This window comes from Anopheles nili (genome assembly GCF_943737925.1).
Source record: "Anopheles nili chromosome X unlocalized genomic scaffold, idAnoNiliSN_F5_01 X_unloc_7, whole genome shotgun sequence".
Taxonomy (NCBI): domain Eukaryota; kingdom Metazoa; phylum Arthropoda; class Insecta; order Diptera; family Culicidae; genus Anopheles; species Anopheles nili.
In genome coordinates this window covers 117,501-125,285 of record NW_026525517.1, presented here as the reverse complement: position 1 = coordinate 125,285, position 7,785 = coordinate 117,501, and positions in this window count along the sequence as shown.

Here is a 7,785-nt window from a genome sequence, read left to right as displayed (position 1 = left end):
GACATGGGTCGAGGTGGACTATCATGCGAAACCACTTTTTTCGGTCCCTACGGTGCCCCTAGATGATGAAAAGTACAATCCGAGGTTGATTACGAACACTTTTGTGCACCCCCTTCCGTAGAGCAAAATCCTGAAGGTCGGGGTTGCGCACAAGTCGACCCCCTTCCGTAGAGCAAAATCCTGAAGGTCGGGGTCGCACAAGTGTGCACCCCCTTCCGTAGAGCAAAATCCTGAAGGTCGGGGTCGCGCAAGGGTCGACATGGGTCGAGGTGGACTATCATGCGAAACCACTTTTTTCGGTCCCTACGGTGCCCCTAGATGATGAAAAGTACAATCCGAGGATGATTACGAACACTTTTGTGCACCCCCTTCCGTAGAGCAAAATCCTGAAGGTCGGGGTTGCGCACAAGTCGACCCCCTTCCGTAGAGCAAAATCCTGAAGGTCGGGGTCGCGCAAGGGTCGACATGGGTCGAGGTGGACTATCATGCGAAACCACTTTTTTCGGTCCCTACGGTGCCCCTAGATGATGAAAAGTACAATCCGAGGTTGATTACGAACACTTTTGTGCACCCCCTTCCGTAGAGCAAAATCCTGAAGGTCGGGGTCGCGCACAAGTAGACCCCCTTCCGTAGAGCAAAATCCTGAAGGTCGGGGTCGCGCAAGGGTCGACATGGGTCGAGGTGGACTATCATGCGAAACCACTTTTTTCGGTCCCTACGGTGCCCCTAGATGATGAAAAGTACAATCCGAGGTTGATTACGAACACTTTTGTGCACCCCCTTCCGTAGAGCAAAATCCTGAAGGTCGGGGTCGCGCACAAGTAGACCCCCTTCCGTAGAGCAAAATCCTGAAGGTCGGGGTCGCGCAAGGGTCGACATGGGTCGAGGTGGACTATCATGCGAAACCACTTTTTTCGGTCCCTACGGTGCCCCTAGATGATGAAAAGTACAATCCGAGGTTGATTACGAACACTTTTGTGCACCCCCTTCCGTAGAGCAAAATCCTGAAGGTCGGGGTCGCGCACAAGTAGACCCCCTTCCGTAGAGCAAAATCCTGAAGGTCGGGGTCGCGCAAGGGTCGACATGGGTCGAGGTGGACTATCATGCGAAACCACTTTTTTCGGTCCCTACGGTGCCCCTAGATGATGAAAAGTACAATCCGAGGTTGATTACGAACACTTTTGTGCACCCCCTTCCGTAGAGCAAAATCCTGAAGGTCGGGGTCGCGCAAGGGTCGACATGGGTCGAGGTGGACTATCATGCGAAACCACTTTTTTCGGTCCCTACGGTGCCCCTAGATGATGAAAAGTACAATCCGAGGTTGATTACGAACACTTTTGTGCACCCCCTTCCGTAGAGCAAAATCCTGAAGGTCGGGGTCGCGCAAGGGTCGACATGGGTCGAGGTGGACTATCATGCGAAACCACTTTTTTCGGTCCCTACGGTGCCCCTAGATGATGAAAAGTACAATCCGAGGTTGATTACGAACACTTTTGTGCACCCCCTTCCGTAGAGCAAAATCCTGAAGGTCGGGGTCGCGCAAGGGTCGACATGGGTCGAGGTGGACTATCATGCGAAACCACTTTTTTCGGTCCCTACGGTGCCCCTAGATGATGAAAAGTACAATCCGAGGTTGATTACGAACACTTTTGTGCACCCCCTTCCGTAGAGCAAAATCCTGAAGGTCGGGGTTGCGCACAAGTAGACCCCCTTCCGTAGAGCAAAATCCTGAAGGTCGGGGTCGCGCAAGGGTCGACATGGGTCGAGGTGGACTATCATGCGAAACCACTTTTTTCGGTCCCTACGGTGCCCCTAGATGATGAAAAGTACAATCCGAGGTTGATTACGAACACTTTTGTGCACCCCCAAAAATGGCCAAAATCCTGAAGGTCGGGTTCTCGGGGCGGTCGAGGCCCTCTGACGTGCACGAAAAACCGGTACCCACGCCGAGCTTCAGAATTTGGTCTCCAGAGACTAAGTCCCAACCGAAACTGGCAACCCACAAAAGTGTACCAAGGAGTGGTCGGATCGAGTTACAGTGTTCGAGAGTATTGACGAGCATGGTTATACGCAACTTTTTGCTAAAGGTGTCCAAGACCGTCAGACCCTTACTTACGGAGATATAAGACACGTGCGTGGTTGCTCGTGCCGAGCTTCAGAAATGTTGCTCCAGAGACTAAGTCCCAGAAAACCTTCGGACCCCAAAAACTCCCAGAAGGAGTCGTCGGATCGTTTCGCGATGTTCTAGTGAAATGTTCAGCTCGACGGAATGCAACTTTTACCTAAAGGGGTCCAAGACCGTCAGACGCTTAGGTACGGAGATACGGGCATGGGTCGGTTTTCCCCATACAAAATACCCAATGGAAAACTGCAAAACCCCAAAACAGGTCGAAGGAGTGGTCGGATCGTTTCGTGGTGTTCTAGTGAAATGTTCCATTCGATAGGGCGCAACTTTTTGCTAAAGGTGTCCAAGACCGTCAGACCCTTACTTACGGAGATATAAGACACGTGCGTGGTTGCTCGTGCCGAGCTTCAGAAATGTTGCTCCAGAGACTAAGTCCCAGAAAACCTTCCGACCCCAAAAACTCCCAGAAGGAATCGTCGGATCGTTTCGCGATGTTCTAGTGAAATGTTCAGCTCGACGGAATGCAACTTTTACCTCAAGGGGTCCAAGACCGTCAGACGCTTAGGTACGGAGATACGGGCATGGGTCGGTTTTCCCCATACAAAATACCCCATGGAAAACTGCAAAACCCAAAAACAGGTCGAAGGAGTGGTCGGATCGTTTCGTGGTGTTCTAGTGAAATGTTCCATTCGATAGGGCGCAACTTTTTGCTAAAGGTGTCCAAGACCGTCAGACCCTTACTTACGGAGATATAAGACACGTGCGTGGTTGCTCGTGCCGAGCTTCAGAAATGTTGCTCCAGAGACTAAGTCCCAGAAAACCTTCGGACCCCAAAAACTCCCAGAAGGAGTCGTCGGATCGTTTCGCGATGTTCTAGTGAAATGTTCAGCTCGACGGAATGCAACTTTTACCTAAAGGGGTCCAAGACCGTCAGACGCTTAGGTACGGAGATACGGGCATGGGTCGGTTTTCCCCATACAAAATACCCAATGGAAAACTGCAAAACCCCAAAACAGGTCGAAGGAGTGGTCGGATCGTTTCGTGGTGTTCTAGTGAAATGTTCCATTCGATAGGGCGCAACTTTTTGCTAAAGGTGTCCAAGACCGTCAGACCCTTACTTACGGAGATATAAGACACGTGCGTGGTTGCTCGTGCCGAGCTTCAGAAATGTTGCTCCAGAGACTAAGTCCCAGAAAACCTTCCGACCCCAAAAACTCCCAGAAGGAGTCGTCGGATCGTTTCGCGATGTTCTAGTGAAATGTTCAGCTCGACGGAATGCAACTTTTACCTCAAGGGGTCCAAGACCGTCAGACGCTTAGGTACGGAGATACGGGCATGGGTCGGTTTTCCCCATACAAAATACCCCATGGAAAACTGCAAAACCCAAAAACAGGTCGAAGGAGTGGTCGGATCGTTTCGTGGTGTTCTAGTGAAATGTTCCATTCGATAGGGCGCAACTTTTTGCTAAAGGTGTCCAAGACCGTCAGACCCTTACTTACGGAGATATAAGACACGTGCGTGGTTGCTCGTGCCGAGCTTCAGAAATGTTGCTCCAGAGACTAAGTCCCAGAAAACCTTCGGACCCCAAAAACTCCCAGAAGGAGTCGTCGGATCGTTTCGCGATGTTCTAGTGAAATGTTCAGCTCGACGGAATGCAACTTTTACCTAAAGGGGTCCAAGACCGTCAGACGCTTAGGTACGGAGATACGGGCATGGGTCGGTTTTCCCCATACAAAATACCCCATGGGAAACTGCAAAACCCCAAAACAGGTCGAAGGAGTGGTCGGATCGTTTCGTGGTGTTCTAGTGAAATGTTCCATTCGATAGGGCGCAACTTTTTGCTAAAGGTGTCCAAAACCGTCAGACCCTTACTTACGGAGATATAAGACACGTGCGTGGTTGCTCGTGCCGAGCTTCAGAAATGTTGCTCCAGAGACTAAGTCCCAGAAAACCTTCGGACCCCAAAAACTCCCAGAAGGAGTCGTCGGATCGTTTCGCGATGTTCTAGTGAAATGTTCAGCTCGACGGAATGCAACTTTTACCTAAAGGGGTCCAAGACCGTCAGACGCTTAGGTACGGAGATACGGGCATGGGTCGGTTTTCCCCATACAAAATACCCCATGGAAAACTGCAAAACCCCAAAACAGGTCGAAGGAGTGGTCGGATCGTTTCGTGATGTTCTAGTGAAATGTTCCATTCGATAGGGCGCAACTTTTTGCTAAAGGTGTCCAAGACCGTCAGACCCTTACTTACGGAGATATAAGACACGTGCGTGGTTGCTCGTGCCGAGCTTCAGAAATGTTGCTCCAGAGACTAAGTCCCAGAAAACCTTCCGACCCCAAAAACTCCCAGAAGGAGTCGTCGGATCGTTTCGCGATGTTCTAGTGAAATGTTCAGCTCGACGGAATGCAACTTTTACCTCAAGGGGTCCAAGACCGTCAGACGCTTAGGTACGGAGATACGGGCATGGGTCGGTTTTCCCCATACAAAATACCCCATGGAAAACTGCAAAACCCAAAAACAGGTCGAAGGAGTGGTCGGATCGTTTCGTGGTGTTCTAGTGAAATGTTCCATTCGATAGGGCGCAACTTTTTGCTAAAGGTGTCCAAGACCGTCAGACCCTTACTTACGGAGATATAAGACACGTGCGTGGTTGCTCGTGCCGAGCTTCAGAAATGTTGCTCCAGAGACTAAGTCCCAGAAAACCTTCGGACCCCAAAAACTCCCAGAAGGAGTCGTCGGATCGTTTCGCGATGTTCTAGTGAAATGTTCAGCTCGACGGAATGCAACTTTTACCTAAAGGGGTCCAAGACCGTCAGACGCTTAGGTACGGAGATACGGGCATGGGTCGGTTTTCCCCATACAAAATACCCCATGGGAAACTGCAAAACCCCAAAACAGGTCGAAGGAGTGGTCGGATCGTTTCGTGGTGTTCTAGTGAAATGTTCCATTCGATAGGGCGCAACTTTTTGCTAAAGGTGTCCAAAACCGTCAGACCCTTACTTACGGAGATATAAGACACGTGCGTGGTTGCTCGTGCCGAGCTTCAGAAATGTTGCTCCAGAGACTAAGTCCCAGAAAACCTTCGGACCCCAAAAACTCCCAGAAGGAGTCGTCGGATCGTTTCGCGATGTTCTAGTGAAATGTTCAGCTCGACGGAATGCAACTTTTACCTAAAGGGGTCCAAGACCGTCAGACGCTTAGGTACGGAGATACGGGCATGGGTCGGTTTTCCCCATACAAAATACCCCATGGAAAACTGCAAAACCCCAAAACAGGTCGAAGGAGTGGTCGGATCGTTTCGTGATGTTCTAGTGAAATGTTCCATTCGATAGGGCGCAACTTTTTGCTAAAGGTGTCCAAGACCGTCAGACCCTTACTTACGGAGATATAAGACACGTGCGTGGTTGCTCGTGCCGAGCTTCAGAAATGTTGCTCCAGAGACTAAGTCCCAGAAAACCTTCCGACCCCAAAAACTCCCAGAAGGAGTCGTCGGATCGTTTCGCGATGTTCTAGTGAAATGTTCAGCTCGACGGTATGCAACTTTTACCTAAAGGGGTCCAAGACCGTCAGACGCTTAGGTACGGAGATACGGGCATGGGTCGGTTTTCCCCATACAAAATACCCCATGGGAAACTGCAAAACCCCAAAACAGGTCGAAGGAGTGGTCGGATCGTTTCGTGGTGTTCTAGTGAAATGTTCCATTCGATAGGGCGCAACTTTTTGCTAAAGGTGTCCAAGACCGTCAGACCCTTACTTACGGAGATATAAGACACGTGCGTGGTTGCTCGTGCCGAGCTTCAGAAATGTTGCTCCAGAGACTAAGTCCCAGAAAACCTTCCGACCCCAAAAACTCCCAGAAGGAGTCGTCGGATCGTTTCGCGATGTTCTAGTGAAATGTTCAGCTCGACGGAATGCAACTTTTACCTCAAGGGGTCCAAGACCGTCAGACGCTTAGGTACGGAGATACGGGCATGGGTCGGTTTTCCCCATACAAAATACCCCATGGAAAACTGCAAAACCCAAAAACAGGTCGAAGGAGTGGTCGGATCGTTTCGTGGTGTTCTAGTGAAATGTTCCATTCGATAGGGCGCAACTTTTTGCTAAAGGTGTCCAAGACCGTCAGACCCTTACTTACGGAGATATAAGACACGTGCGTGGTTGCTCGTGCCGAGCTTCAGAAATGTTGCTCCAGAGACTAAGTCCCAGAAAACCTTCGGACCCCAAAAACTCCCAGAAGGAGTCGTCGGATCGTTTCGCGATGTTCTAGTGAAATGTTCAGCTCGACGGAATGCAACTTTTACCTAAAGGGGTCCAAGACCGTCAGACGCTTAGGTACGGAGATACGGGCATGGGTCGGTTTTCCCCATACAAAATACCCCATGGGAAACTGCAAAACCCCAAAACAGGTCGAAGGAGTGGTCGGATCGTTTCGTGGTGTTCTAGTGAAATGTTCCATTCGATAGGGCGCAACTTTTTGCTAAAGGTGTCCAAAACCGTCAGACCCTTACTTACGGAGATATAAGACACGTGCGTGGTTGCTCGTGCCGAGCTTCAGAAATGTTGCTCCAGAGACTAAGTCCCAGAAAACCTTCGGACCCCAAAAACTCCCAGAAGGAGTCGTCGGATCGTTTCGCGATGTTCTAGTGAAATGTTCAGCTCGACGGAATGCAACTTTTACCTAAAGGGGTCCAAGACCGTCAGACGCTTAGGTACGGAGATACGGGCATGGGTCGGTTTTCCCCATACAAAATACCCCATGGAAAACTGCAAAACCCCAAAACAGGTCGAAGGAGTGGTCGGATCGTTTCGTGATGTTCTAGTGAAATGTTCCATTCGATAGGGCGCAACTTTTTGCTAAAGGTGTCCAAGACCGTCAGACCCTTACTTACGGAGATATAAGACACGTGCGTGGTTGCTCGTGCCGAGCTTCAGAAATGTTGCTCCAGAGACTAAGTCCCAGAAAACCTTCCGACCCCAAAAACTCCCAGAAGGAGTCGTCGGATCGTTTCGCGATGTTCTAGTGAAATGTTCAGCTCGACGGTATGCAACTTTTACCTAAAGGGGTCCAAGACCGTCAGACGCTTAGGTACGGAGATACGGGCATGGGTCGGTTTTCCCCATACAAAATACCCCATGGGAAACTGCAAAACCCCAAAACAGGTCGAAGGAGTGGTCGGATCGTTTCGTGGTGTTCTACTGACTTTTTAGGCTTACCGAGACACAACTTTCCGCAGAAGGGTGCAAAACTGTCAGACTCATAGTTTCGGAGATACAAGCATGGGTCATGTTTGCTCGTGCCGAGCTTCAGAATTTTCCATGGCCAAAAAGCCCTAGAATTTGACATTTCACTATTATAGGGAGGTATGGTTGTACTGAGTCGTCATAGAAAGTTTAGCCTCCTCATGTAAACTGACGATTCGATATCAGGGAGGTCGGGAGTTGTCGAAAAGAGACCCTAGGACCTAATACTAGACTCATGTAGTGGCAAGGTGTTTCGACCCGTGGGTGACGGTTGTATGAAATTTGGGTGACGGCAACTACGACTGGTTCTGGTACCGGGAAGGTGTGTCCTGGTGTCCGGAGGCGTTTTAACGGTAGCTGGGCGGTCGGAACGGTGACCTAGGGTGGTTTTGGGGTAAATCACCTACCTCCACCGA